The following is a 12,963-nucleotide window of genomic DNA, read 5'->3' on the forward strand; positions in this document are numbered from 1 at the left end:
GCCATATGGCCCTAATGGTGCCAGCACTAGCACGGGGTAAGAGGTTACCACTTTTTAAATATTTACCACAAGAGAAATGAACATTGAAAACAAAAGACATCTTGTTTGTTGGGGGGAAAGCCAGGGTTACAGCAATATGCATGGTGACATTACATGTTTGGCTTGTCTGTTTTAGATGGGATGCATAAAACTGTGTTTCTGCCCAAGAAGAATGGACACTTCATGACAGCAGCAACCACATGGGCTTCAAGATATCCACAGTATCCCCAGAACAGAGTAGTACCATATATGCAGAAACCCATCGTTCCTGTTCATATATGCAACATTTTGTGCACATGAAACAGAGAGGAGGAGACCCCATAGTCACATAGGCCAGATTTTCCCCTTTATGTTTTTGATTCTAAAAAAAAATGCAAGATATTGCTTTCATAGTATATATAATAACTGCCACTACAGACACCACTATTTTTATTTTTCAAGGTAGAGGTCTTTTTGTATTTCAGGCTGGTCTTGAGTTTGGCATATATATAGCCAAGTATGATCTTCATCTTGTGATTCTCCTGCCTTCACACCTCATATTCTAGGATTACAGACTTGTGCTATCAAGCCTTGTTTATGAGGCAGTGGGGATCCAATTATGGAGGCAATGTTAAGGAGCCATTAAGATTCCCTTGTCTGGAAAGAACCAGTTCTAAGAAAGTATCCTCTGTCCTCTATGTGCATCATGACTTGGACTTCCTCTCCCAGCATTCACAGTAAGTAAATAAATGTAATAAAAAATAAAAATAATTATTTCTTCCCAGATAACTTTACCTTTTATCAAGTTTACATAAAACTGGCCATCCTACCAACCTACCTAATGTGTGACAGACTTTTACTGAGGAGACACAACATATACAAGTCTACTCACCTCAAATAGGGGCCCCACTACAAAATACAGATATTACTAAAGTGCAACTTGGTGAACCAATGAGTTTTACTGGTGCTACTTACAGGAGTATGGGTGGAGGTTACTTACAGGAGCAGAAATGATTTAAAGTCAGCAACATCAATAAAGCCCATCCCAGCATGGATAAGAAAGCTCTCGAAAGCTAGAAGCCTGCAGGGTTGGAGAGTATCCTCTCCAGGTCCTCAGTTGGTCTAAACCTCTTCCAGGCAGCTCTGTTAATATGTTTCATCCAGGAGGTTAGTCTGGTCTGATCTGAGAATCTTTGTTGCAGTTTGGTTTGTCTGAGAGTGACTGTCAGTAGTCCTCAGTGTATATTCTTGGAAGAGAAGGACCAAGTGAATCTGGTAAGTTTTAGGGTAAGTTAGTTTGCATTGTTTACTTTCTTGGGAGACAGAATGTTTTATCATTGGAAGAAACTGCTGTAGAACACCTAGGCTACATAAAACCAACCTCAACCTTTCACTTCCACTAAAAAGTGAAAAAGGAGCCCATGAGATGATTCTGTAGATGAATTGCCACCAAGTCTGATGACCTGAGTTCTACATGGTAGAAGGAGAGAACCAACTCCTGAAAGTTGTCCTGTGATGTTGGGTTGTGGCATGCATGAACATGCACACACACACACACACACACACACACACACAGTTATTGTGCTAATTTTTTTTTTTAAAAATAAAAACAACAGAGTCTGGAAGTGGTGATGTATACTTGTAATTCTATCATTCAGCAGGCTGATGCAGAAAGATCTTGAATCAGAGGCCAGGCAGGGTGACAGAGTGTCTAGTCAGTGTAGGTTACACAGAAAGACCCTTTCTCAACTTCCCTCCTAAACAAATACACAGATAAGAAAGAAATCATGTCTCAGTTTCCTTTTCTCTTGCTGTGACCAAATAGCTCAAGGAAAACAACTTCCGGGGGACTTGGTTTACTCCCACATTCTAAATAGATTGTCATTACTAGGAACTCAAGACAGCAGCAGCTTGAAGTAGCTGGTCACATCCCATCTAGTGAGAAGACTGGGATGAAGACACACTGTTCCTTAGTTTTCTCTGTCCATTATACATCCCAGGATCCTGGTTACTGAATGGTGCTGCCCACAGTAGGCAGAGTGTTGCCCAAAATTGGCAGGTCTTTCCATATCAACCAGTGTTATTACAATAATCCCCTATAAGTATCTTCCATAAAAGCCTATCCTCTCTGTGACTCCAGTTGACAGCTAACACTAAATCATCACAGATTGGAATGGACAACTAGAAAGAAAATTAGAGAAACAGTTCAGTTGTGCCCCAGAAAATTCTCTGGGACAGTAGAAATATGAACCCATGGATATGAAAAAGACTAAGAAAACATGTTTTGAGACATACCATGGACATAAAAGAATGCATATTTTTCCAAGATTTTTTTTTTATGGCTTAATTTTCTTAGCCATCCAAAGAATTGAAGAAGTCTAAGAAATTTTATAGTAAAAGTATGCTTTATTGAAATGTAAAAATGGATTTATCTCCACAGTTATCATCTCTGTGGCCTCTCCTGAATATGTTTCCTCAGCTGTCTGGTTTGGTATTTTCAATCTTCCTTGTGTTTTCTCTTTGTTTTCTAGGCCAAACCTCTTAGAGTTCTATGTTGGTCCATTTCTTATTACTATAATAAAATACTGAAGCCTGGTAACTTTTTAAGAAAAGAGGCTCATTTCACTCACAGTTTTAGAGGTTAGTAATCCAACCAGCATAGCACAGTCCCTATGGTGTGGCACATAATGGCAATGGCATTGTGATGGAAGTATGTGTGAAAGGAAGAGTACCTTGAAGACGAGACAGGAAGTTAGAACCTGAGGAGTAGCTCTTTCACAATGCCCTCTCACAGGAACAATCAGAATCCCATAAGAACCATCTTAATGTGTTCCAGGAAAATACCCTTAACACCCCAATCAAATCTCAGAAGGACCCAACTCTTGATGATGATACTACTTCTTTCTTTCTTTCTTTCTTTCTTTCTTTCTTTCTTTCTTTCTTTCTTTTTGTTTTTAGTGTAGAATAGAGTTTATTTAGGTCATGGGGGAGTTAAGAGGTTAGTAGAGGCAGAGAGAGAGAGAGAGAGAGACAGAGAGAAGAGAGGGAAAGAGAGAGAAGGAAGAGAGGAGTAGAGAGGCTGGGCCATAAGCACATGAAGGGAGAGGGAAGAAAGGAAGGGAAAGAGGAGGGGTAAGGGGGGAGAGCAAGAGAGAGAGCACAAGGGTGGAAGACAGCAAGAGAGGTGAGTAAGAGAGAATACTACTACTTCTTAACTGTACTCAGTGGAGACCAACCTTCTAACACATGGATCTTTAAGGATATCTTAGTTAGGGTTACTTTTACTGTGAAGAGACATCATTATTACAGCAACTCTTATAAAGAAAAACATCTAATTGGGGCTGGCTCACAGTTTAGAAGTTCAGCCCATTATTGTCATGAAGGGAAGCACGGTGGCATGCAGGCAGACATGGTGCTGGAAAGGTGATAGTTCTACAATTGTCAGCGGGCAGCAGGAAGATACAGTGAGGCACTCTAAGCCTTGTTGGAGCTTCTGAAACCTCAAAGCCCACCCCTGAAACTCACTTCCTCCAATAAAGCCACACCTACTCCAATAATGCCATACCTCTAATAATGCTACTCTCTGAGTCTATAGGGTCCATTTTCTTTCAAATCACCACACGGGACAAACTTCATGCAAACTGTTGCCCTAGCAGGTCACAATCTGAGTGGCTACTGGCCTCTGCACCAATAGTTCTCTTCCCTTTGCTTCTACTTTTAAACTTTCCAGACCTCCTCTTATCATCATCTTTCCTAACTTTTGCCTCTTGCCTGGACATTTCTAGGTACTAAATCCAAGACTATTTCATCAGGCCTATATCTCTTGACCCATTTCTAGTTGGCACCACTAGCTGGTCCTTTCCTGATTCTGCTGAGATGAGCTTCTTCTTCTAGCCTAATGTACCAGACATCTCTCTCTATCAACAATATTTCTTCCTTCCAGTGGCATGAAATTTTTCTCTGCTGAATATAGGCAGTTACCTGGGGTTTCAAACACTCAGAGCCTTAGCTCACATTACCTCTGACCCTTCATTCCAACAGTCTGTCTCTTCACCTTTATGAGGATTGCATTAACTTGCACCAAAGTGGCTTAAAACAGATATTTTAAATTAATCATGTATGGAGCTTGAATGAGAATGGTCCCTATAAGCTCATGTTTTAATACATGGTTTTTAGTTGGTAGGACGGTTTTGGGAGTGTATTAATCAATATTTCCTAGACAAATAGAAGTGATAAAATATAAAATATAAACATATATTCAATGTAAATACTATATAAATATACGATATATTATATAAATGTAACATATTATATAAGGATAATATATAACATATTACATATAAATATAATATATACATATATAAGTATATATAGTTAAAAAGAGTTTATTAAAATGGCTTACAGGCTCTGTCCTGTAATAGTCCAACAATGTCTGTCTCCCAACAGCAAATCTGAGAATTCAGTAGCTGTTTAATCCATAAGATTGGATGTCTCAGCTGGTCTTCAGTATATGTGGGAGTCCTGAAGAAATAGCCCCTAATGCTGGTGAAGTCAGATTGAGGGCAAGTAGGCAACAAGCAGAAGCCTCTTTCTTCCTTTTTCTTATATAGGCTGCCACAAGAAGGTGAGGCACAGATTTAAGGTGGGTCTTCCTCCTTCAAATAAACCATATAAAAGAAACTGAGACATCATGTTAAATAAGCTAATTAGCTAAAAATCTTTTACAGTGCCCAGTGAATAGGGTTTCTAGTCAATTCCAGAAGAGTCAAGTTGACAACCAAGAGGAGCCATCACAGAATGGATTAGGAGATGTGGTCTTGTTGGAGGAGGTGTGTCACTGAGAACAGGTTTGAGGTTTCAAAAGACTTGGCCATTCCCAGCGTTGTCCTTGTGTATAAGTACTTTTTATTTGCCTGGATACTTGTCATCTGTAAGGTTTACTGCCTTTGTCTGCTAACCTAGGTGTAGTCCTGGAAGCTCCTAGCCTCTGTACAATCTAATCTAGGCCTAGATTATTTTCAGCCTCTGAAACTTACTGGTGAAAAGCTCAACTTTTCTTGTTCTTTCTGTTCTCTAGCTGGCTCTTTCAACTCAGCTGTTATGGTTCAAACTCCTCTCGCAGTCAGTTTAGTCAGTCTGGATTTTCTCTCTGCCTCTGAATTGTTGCGCTTGGCTTTAGACTAACTCAAGCAATCTTTTTAATTTTCTGGCTCATTCACATTCTGTCTTTACCTCTGTTCTTTAGCTTGTTCTCTCGTCAGTCTGTACAACTGTCCCCATAACACTGCCTACTTCTCCTTCTCTGCTCTCCACAAACTCTATGTATCCTGTACTTTACTCTCTTCTTCCTGTACTGTCTCTCCCTTAAGGAGCTTTCCTTTCCTCTTCTTAAGAGAGTAGGGCATATCTTATTCTGTCAACTCTTTCTCTGATTTGTCACTTTTTCTTTTTATGCCACTCAATTAGACATGACTTTCAAACATGGCTGCTTCCTTCTACAAACTTACTTTACCTTCATTGTTTGGGATGAAAGGTGAGTATGAAGAGTGTGTCTGCATTTCAGTCAGAGGGGTTAAAGCAGTGTGCTAAGGGCTGAGCCATACCCTGACAAGGAACAGGTTCAAATATTCTGTAGCATCCTCTCTCAACTTGTTATGGATTGGGATGTGAGCTCTAACTCTTTGTACTGCCGTGCCTTTGCTCTGCTACCATAGACTCTAACCTCCTGAAACTGTAAGTCCAATTAAATGCTTTCTTTTGTAAGTTGCCATGGTCATGATGTGTGTGTGTTTGTGTGTGTGTTTTCTCGCAGCAATAGAAAAGCAACTGAGACATCTTGTTTGTTTTGGAAGTTGGTGTCAAATTGTTTGCAGGTTGATTTAGGAGGCTGTGAAAGAGACTCTGTTCCATGCCTCTCTCACCGGTTGCCAGCAATATTTGGTGTTCCCCAGCTTGTAGACACATCACCTTCACTTCTGCCTTCATCTTCAATGATATTCTCCTTGTGTGTATTTTTGTCTAATGCTCCCCTGCCGCCATGAGTTTTGAAAGAGAGTTTTGCTATATAGTTTAGTGTAGCTTTGAACTCACAGTGATCCTCCTGCTTCATCCTCCTAAGAACAGAAATTACAGGCCTGGCTTTATTTCCCCATTTTTATAAGGGCAGCAAGCATATTATATTAGTGCCTACTCTAACTCATCTCATTTTATCTTCAGTAGCCTTTGAAGACCTGTCTTCAGATAAGGTCATTTTCTGAGGTACTTGGGGGTTAGGATGTCAGCATACCTTTTTGGGAGACACAGTTTAATCCACAATCATGATGTTCCAGACTCTGTTGCTGTAAACAAATTACTTTAAGACATAATGGCTTCAAGTGTTCATTTTATTATGCTGAAGGAGTCAATGGATCAGGAATTCAGACAAAGTGCCGTGAAGGTACTTGTCTCTCTTTCATGACGTCTTGGGCTTTGATGCCCTGGGATGACCTGACTGGCAGGGCCAGATTCATTTAGTGTTTTTTTCCACTCAGTCTTCTGGCTGTTGATGCTGGCTGTTGGCTGAGGCTTTAGTTGGGGCTGTCGATGAAAAAGCCACATACATGGGTCTCTTCTTGTGGTTTAAATTCAAGGCAGTATTCTAATGAACCCTAATTGTCAATTTGACACAGCCTAGAGTCATCTGAAAGGAATGGTTTCCCCCATTGAGGAACTGCCTAATTTAGATTGGCCTGTGGGCTTGTTGGTGGGGGGATTGCCTGGGTTGTTAATTGATGTAGAAGGGCCTGATCTATGGCAGGCAGCAAGGTTCCTGGGCAGGCAGTCCTGGGTTGTATAAGAATACTAGGTAAGAATGGGCCTGGGAACAAGCCTGTAAGTAACCCTTTCTATGGTTTCTGCTTTGAGTTCCTGCTTAAGTTTTCACTATGAGCCAGGGGGGATGGTGGTCCCTGTCTCAGTCCCAGTACATGGGAAGAAGTGGCAGGCAGAGCTTTGTGAGTTCAAGGGCAGCCTAGTCTACAGAGTGAGTTCCAGAACAGCCAGAGCTTTGCCGAGAAACCCTGTTGTGAAAAATCAGCCAACCAACCAAATCAAACCAAACCAAAACTCTTTTTTCATGAGAGCATAAACTTGCTTGTCAGGGTCATCAACACCAGAAGCTGTAATACAGCTCTTCAATGGGCCAGACTTTAACGCTGCTGAGTTTATCCAGCATCATCCATGTTTTCCCTTTTCTTTGTTCTTTCCTCATGTAGTAGTTACCTTTCCTGGTGCTGTAATAAAATACCTTGAAAGAATTTGCTTAAGAGATAAAGGCCTTATTTTGGCTCACGGTCCAAGAGTATGGTTTACCTTGATGGGGGAGTCCTGATGGTAGAAGCTTGAGGTCACATTGTGCCCAAGCTCAGGAAGTGGAGTATGACTTTGAATGCTTCTGTGCGCCTTATCTTTTCCTTCCTGTTCACTCCAGAAGCCTAGCTTATGGAACGGTGTTTCCCCCTTTATCCACACAAATGAACATAATCTAGAAAATCTCTCATAAAAATTTTCAGGTATTTGTTTCCATAAGTGATTACAAATCCCATCAAGTTGATAGTCAAGATTAATCATCACTCTCTGAATTTAATGATCTTTTGTATAGTTTGACTTTGAAAGGGAATCAAGACTCAGGAAGAGGCAGAGAGGCAGAGGGGGAAGTAGGTATATATATATTCTGAGTGTTGAATCCAGGACTCCTAACAGGCTAGGTTGGGAGTCTACCGCCGTGTTCTGAAACTTAAGTTTTCAACATTTCCTTTTAAGATAAAGACATTTGAGTATATTTGAAAAAAAAAAGGGGGGGGGGTTTGATGGAAAGAACTATGATAAAAGGGCTGGAGGATGTTTTGTAGTGTTTGTGTGAAACCCTGAGTTGATCCCAAACATCAAAGATGGTAGAAAGGCAGGAAAAGACTAACGGCCCCAGAAAGACCCAGGTGACTTGAAATGGTAGATGTATCAGGTTTAGCAAATCGACGTGTATAGTATGTGCAGCTAAATACGAATTCCAGAAAGACAACAGATAGTTTCCTGTTTTCTGTATGCCAGGTTTCCTATTCGTTATCTAGCAACCCTAAAATAGGAAGGTAGTATATATAAAGGGGATGTAGGTCCACATGTAGTGGGAGGGAGTAGGAACTTTGAAACTCTTCCCTGTTGTCATATTCCAGCACTCCAGAATGAATTTCCACTCTATCAGAAAGGAAACTGCTTTGAATTTCAGCCTCACAGTTTGCCCCATGATGGACAGTCAGGAGAATGCTAGACCAAAAGCTGTGGAAAAGTTCTAGCTTGGGAAACCAGCTCATAAGTGAGGTAGAGATTTTTGTACTGCAAACCGGCAATGGATTGGGTGCATTGGACAGTGAGTCATAGGGCCTCTGGTCAGACTCCAATTAGGGACACCAGCTCAACTCTAATGCCTTAGGAGATGCAGCCAAAGGCTCTACTGTGCGCCTGCGCTACTCCTGCTCCGCCCTCTCCCAGTTCTGCATCCGGGTTTCAGGAAGGGGCGTGTCTGAATGAAGGGGCGGGCCGTAGAGGAAGGGAAAGATGTCGTGGGAAGCTGGAGAGCAGGGAGGGGAGTGAGGCAGGGATGTAGGCGGGTCGGGGGGCGGGCCAGCGCGCGGGGTCACGTGACGTGCGTGGCGACGTGTCGGCCATCTTGTGTTGTTGAGGCTGAGGATTGACTTGGGTTCTGAGAGACTCCTGTCCCGGACCGCAGGTAACCAGTGGCTCGATGTGTGTCTCCCCTGCTCGCGGCCATCCTGCGCCAAGTCCCCGCCGTAGCACCCCGAGCTGTCGTGGCCTGGCGCTCACCGTTGCGTCCCCGCCGCTCCGGCCCGAGCCGGCCGCATGGACACACTCAGGCTGCCCGGCAGCGGTCGCGGCCGGCTGGGGGCGTCAGACATGGGGACAGGGCAGGTGCGGGGTCGGCAGAAACCTCCTCCCATGCGAGGGCCGTGGCGGGCTCGGGAGAGTCCGGTACGAGGGCAGCTCCCTGCTTTCGCTCCCGTGGCATCGCGGGGAAAACCAAGGAGAGAAGGCGGGAGGCGGGGTGGGCAGTGTCAGGCCGGACGGCTCGCCTTCCGCTGCCCGGTCCTCGGGGCCGGTCGCCCGCGCAGCCTCGGGGTACCCCGGCTAACAGCTGCTGCGAGCCAACAGCTGCTCCTGCCGGCGCTCCTGCCCGCATCTGCCCCGGGGAGGTGCGCCCTTGCCTTCTCCACCAAGCATCTGGACTGGGGAAGATTGCTTCCACGGCTGGAGGACTGGTCTGGAGCAGGCCCCAGGCGAGGTGGAGTCATGATCTGATCCTGGGACTGAGCGGCTTGGGAAAGTAGAGCCCGGGGCAGCTCCGGGGACCCGAATGTTCACACTGGGTTGAAATGGGCGAGCAGTTTCCCACGAAGCACTCTTGAACACTTCAGTTTGCTGAAATATCAATCAAGCCAGCAAGGAAGGGGAGGGTGTGGAAGAAGTAGGTTGTGTGACCGCGTTTGGGAAGCAGTAACGTTGCTTTGCGTTTATCTAGAACCGTCTCCCCTCACCTCCCGTTTTCTTGAAAGTCAAAGCACTTAAACACACCTAGTGGCTCTATTAGGAAGGTAAGTATTCCAACATAACTTAAGAAATTCAGGGACTCGGATCAGTGATGGCTTCCCACCTAGTATCATATACCTTGGATTATAGGTAGTTATGGCTCAGAGTTTGTATTCAGGGACTGTAGTTTTTCTCATGCACTTTCTCCTCTTTGGTAACAAATGACTTTCTAGATCATCATACTTTTTGTACATGAGTTTTCATCCCTTTTTTTGTGGCTCTGACTGGCAGAATGTTTCCTTTTTGGTTAGAACACATACTTTGTCCTCATTTAATGATGCTATCCTAGTGTAGCAGCTTTTTGATTGCTTAGACTGGGACATGTACTTCATTGTCATATTAGAAGACACTAGAGAAACATTTAGAAGTGACATGTGTCTGGAAAAATACCAACATTGAGGGGCTAACATAGATGATGTTAGTGCTTTGCTAGAAAGGAAAAGACCATACCTTTTTTGGTGCTTGACAAGGGCTTTAGGGTTTTGTGGCTAGGGAAGGAGAGACTATGTACTATATGCTGCCGTTCTTTTATTTTGGACTACAAGTACCACAGTGCTGTATGCTAAGGAACAAACATCTCCGTTTCTGTTGAGCTCACTTCTAGACATCTCAATACTTTTAAATAAAAATATACAAATACTTCTTGATGTCATGATGGGGCTGTGTTCCTTAAACTGATTGAAAGTTGAAATATGTAAGCTGAGAATGCATTTAAAGCGATAGTCTGCTGCCCATTCATAACAGCAATGCCTCCTATTATTTCTCTTGATTATTTCTCTTTTGTAACTCTATGGTTAAGATTTTTACGTGATTTTTGTGATTCTTTGGTCCTAGCCAGCAATGCCAGGGAGTATTGTACTACATATTGCTAACTCAGGAAGAAATCATAATTCGAAATGTGAGGAATGACTTCTTCTGAATCCATATTGCTTTTACCTCAAGTGCAAGCTCTTGTTGAGTTGAACAGTTCTATGCAGGTACCATCTGTTTATGTAGGAGTAATGGAAAAAAGAGATAGGAAGACAGGATAATAATTGTTGAAAAGGTTAATTTTTTTAAAAAGACTTCTTTATTTATTTATTATGTATAAGTACACTGTAGCTGTCTTCAGTCACACCAGAAGAGGGCATCAGATCCCACTACAGATTGGCTGTAAGCCACCATGTGGTTGCTAGGAATTGAACTCATGACCTCTGGAAGAGCCATCTCTCCAGCCCAGTTTTTAAATTTAGTCTCCTGAGGAAACTTTACAGGTAAGCTAAAATTTGAGGAAGCACCTGATGGCAGGGTACCTCACCAAGAGGCAAAAGAGGGCAAAGATCTGAGATAAGAAGATAAAACTTAGGTGGGTCCTATCAGGAGCTTGCTGGGAAGAGCACTGAGGCTCTCTGGAGAGACTGGAAGAAACAGATTGGAATGTATCTACACACCTCTTGGCAGAAGGTGAGGTGGGTCATTCATTGCTCACCTTCAGAGAGTGTGTATGCATGTAATCCAAGCTGACCTGAAACTTGCCCTTTTCTTGCCTCAGCCTCCCATGTTTCTGAGATCTATGGAAAAGTCTTAGGAAAATCAGATTCTATAGACTTGAGCCAAGATCCCTCCCTCATTCATTTGGAAAACTCACGATGTTCCTTTATTTCTGGAATTCTAATGAATTTCGTAAAAGTAAGTTTTTAGGTGTGATGGTGTTAGACTGCCTGGAAATACTTTTTAAAAAGAATGGGTTTTTATTTGTTTTTGATTTTTTTCAGACAGGGCTTCTCAGTGTAGCCTTGGCTGTCTTGGAACTTGTTCTAGACTCTGCCTCTTGAGTGCTGTGATTAAAGATGTTTGTCAACACTGCCCAGCAAGAAATGGCTTTTAAAGAAGGGTATCTATCCCAGCTTCTTGATTGACTAAGTAGGAGCATTTTGCAAGCTCAGGGACTACTTGGTAACATGGTGAGACCAAGAAGAGCTAGGAATATACCTTAGAGGTAGATAGATCACTTGCCTAGCATGCCCGATGTCCAGGTTCAGTCCTCAGTACTTACTGCCTAAACAGAAAAGAATGGACATTTCAGAATATTTGGAAGTGGGGAATTGTTCTTAGATACTGGTGATTAATGAATATAATCGAATGAATCAATATATTAACCCAAATTATCCACAATTGATTAGTGAAGAGTTTTAATTCTGTACAGTCCAGCCTAATTTTGACTGACTCTGGGACCCTCTCCTAACTTCTGTGGATAGCCCTTATATCATTTTGCTTGTGTAGAGTGTTTTCTATTTTTCTTTTTTTACCTTTTAAGCTAGATCTCAAATTAATTTGCTGCTTAATAGGTTGGGGACTTTTCTGAGGACCTTCCAGCTTATTTTCATATTCATAAATGGCCGAGTTAATAACTTTTCATTTTAACTTACCTGATAAATTTAGTATTTTGATTTTTGGAGCTGATGGATTGCCTATATGAAAAATAACTTATAGTAGACTTGCTTCAAAGTCATGTGAAGATAGGAATTCCAAGGCAGAGTGTGAATGAAGCTTTGCAGCTAGAGGACAGAGTAATAATGGTGCTTAGGTAGTGCTCAACTCACTCCATCTACATCCTGTTCCCTTGCTGAGCTTTTGAAATGACATTTTTAAATTAGACTCTTTGATGTCTTATTTGTTCTCATGACTCTGCATTTTAACACTCTGTACATGTATTCTTTTTGTTGACCTTCACAGTGGAAGATGAATTGGTAGTAACTGCTTGTCCAGGAAGACCTTTTTAGGAGGAAAAATAAACTTGTTTTAGTCCTGGCCCTCCTCAAAGATCTATGATTTGTGCCATTTAAAAAATGATTAATTTTTTTCAGTTCTCCTTTAGTTTATTAAATTTTCTATACTTTCTGTTTTATTCTATAGTTGAGCCAGTCTCAGGTTGAATATACAATTTATGTTGTTATTTAACATATTTTAGGCAAGTTAAATGTTCCATTTTCTTCAACAGTTTGAAATGTCTCTTTTGGGCTTTTTTTTTTTTTTTTTTTTTTTTTTTGATGAGACAGGGTTTCTCTGTATAACCCTGGCTGTCCTGGAAATCATTCTGTAGATCAGCCTGGCCTTGAACTCAGAGATCTTCCTGCCTTTGTTTTCCATGAGCTGGTATTAAAAGTATGCCATCAGTTCCAGCCTTCAGAAATATTTAGCCATGGCTTAGAGCTTATGATCCTTTTGCCTTCATCTTCTTTAGAAAATCCTATCACTGTACCACCAAAGCTGGCTAAAGTTTTCTTAAGATTGCTTGTTAATACTTATAAAAAATCTGCCATCCCCCAA

The 12,963-nt window shown here is 42.0% G+C and overlaps 1 protein-coding gene across 6 annotated transcripts in view; it reads left to right on the plus strand.

The window, feature by feature from the left end:
• Positions 1 to 8,711: 8,711 nt before the first annotated feature.
• GIGYF2 (GRB10 interacting GYF protein 2) overlaps positions 8,712 to 12,963 on the plus strand; it is a 118,383-nt gene continuing 114,131 nt past the window's right edge. For 5 of the 6 annotated variants that reach the window (XM_080932722.1, XM_080932724.1, XM_080932725.1 and 2 more), the window contains exon 1: positions 8,726 to 8,779. The gene's annotated coding sequence lies outside the window, so the exon portion shown is untranslated. Of the gene's footprint in view, positions 8,780 to 12,963 lie in introns of all 6 variants that reach the window. The other variant, XM_080932723.1, reaches the window with a different exon arrangement.

This window comes from Micromys minutus, assembly GCF_963924665.1.
Source record: "Micromys minutus genome assembly, chromosome: 19".
In the NCBI taxonomy this organism is placed as follows: Eukaryota; Metazoa; Chordata; class Mammalia; order Rodentia; family Muridae; genus Micromys; species Micromys minutus.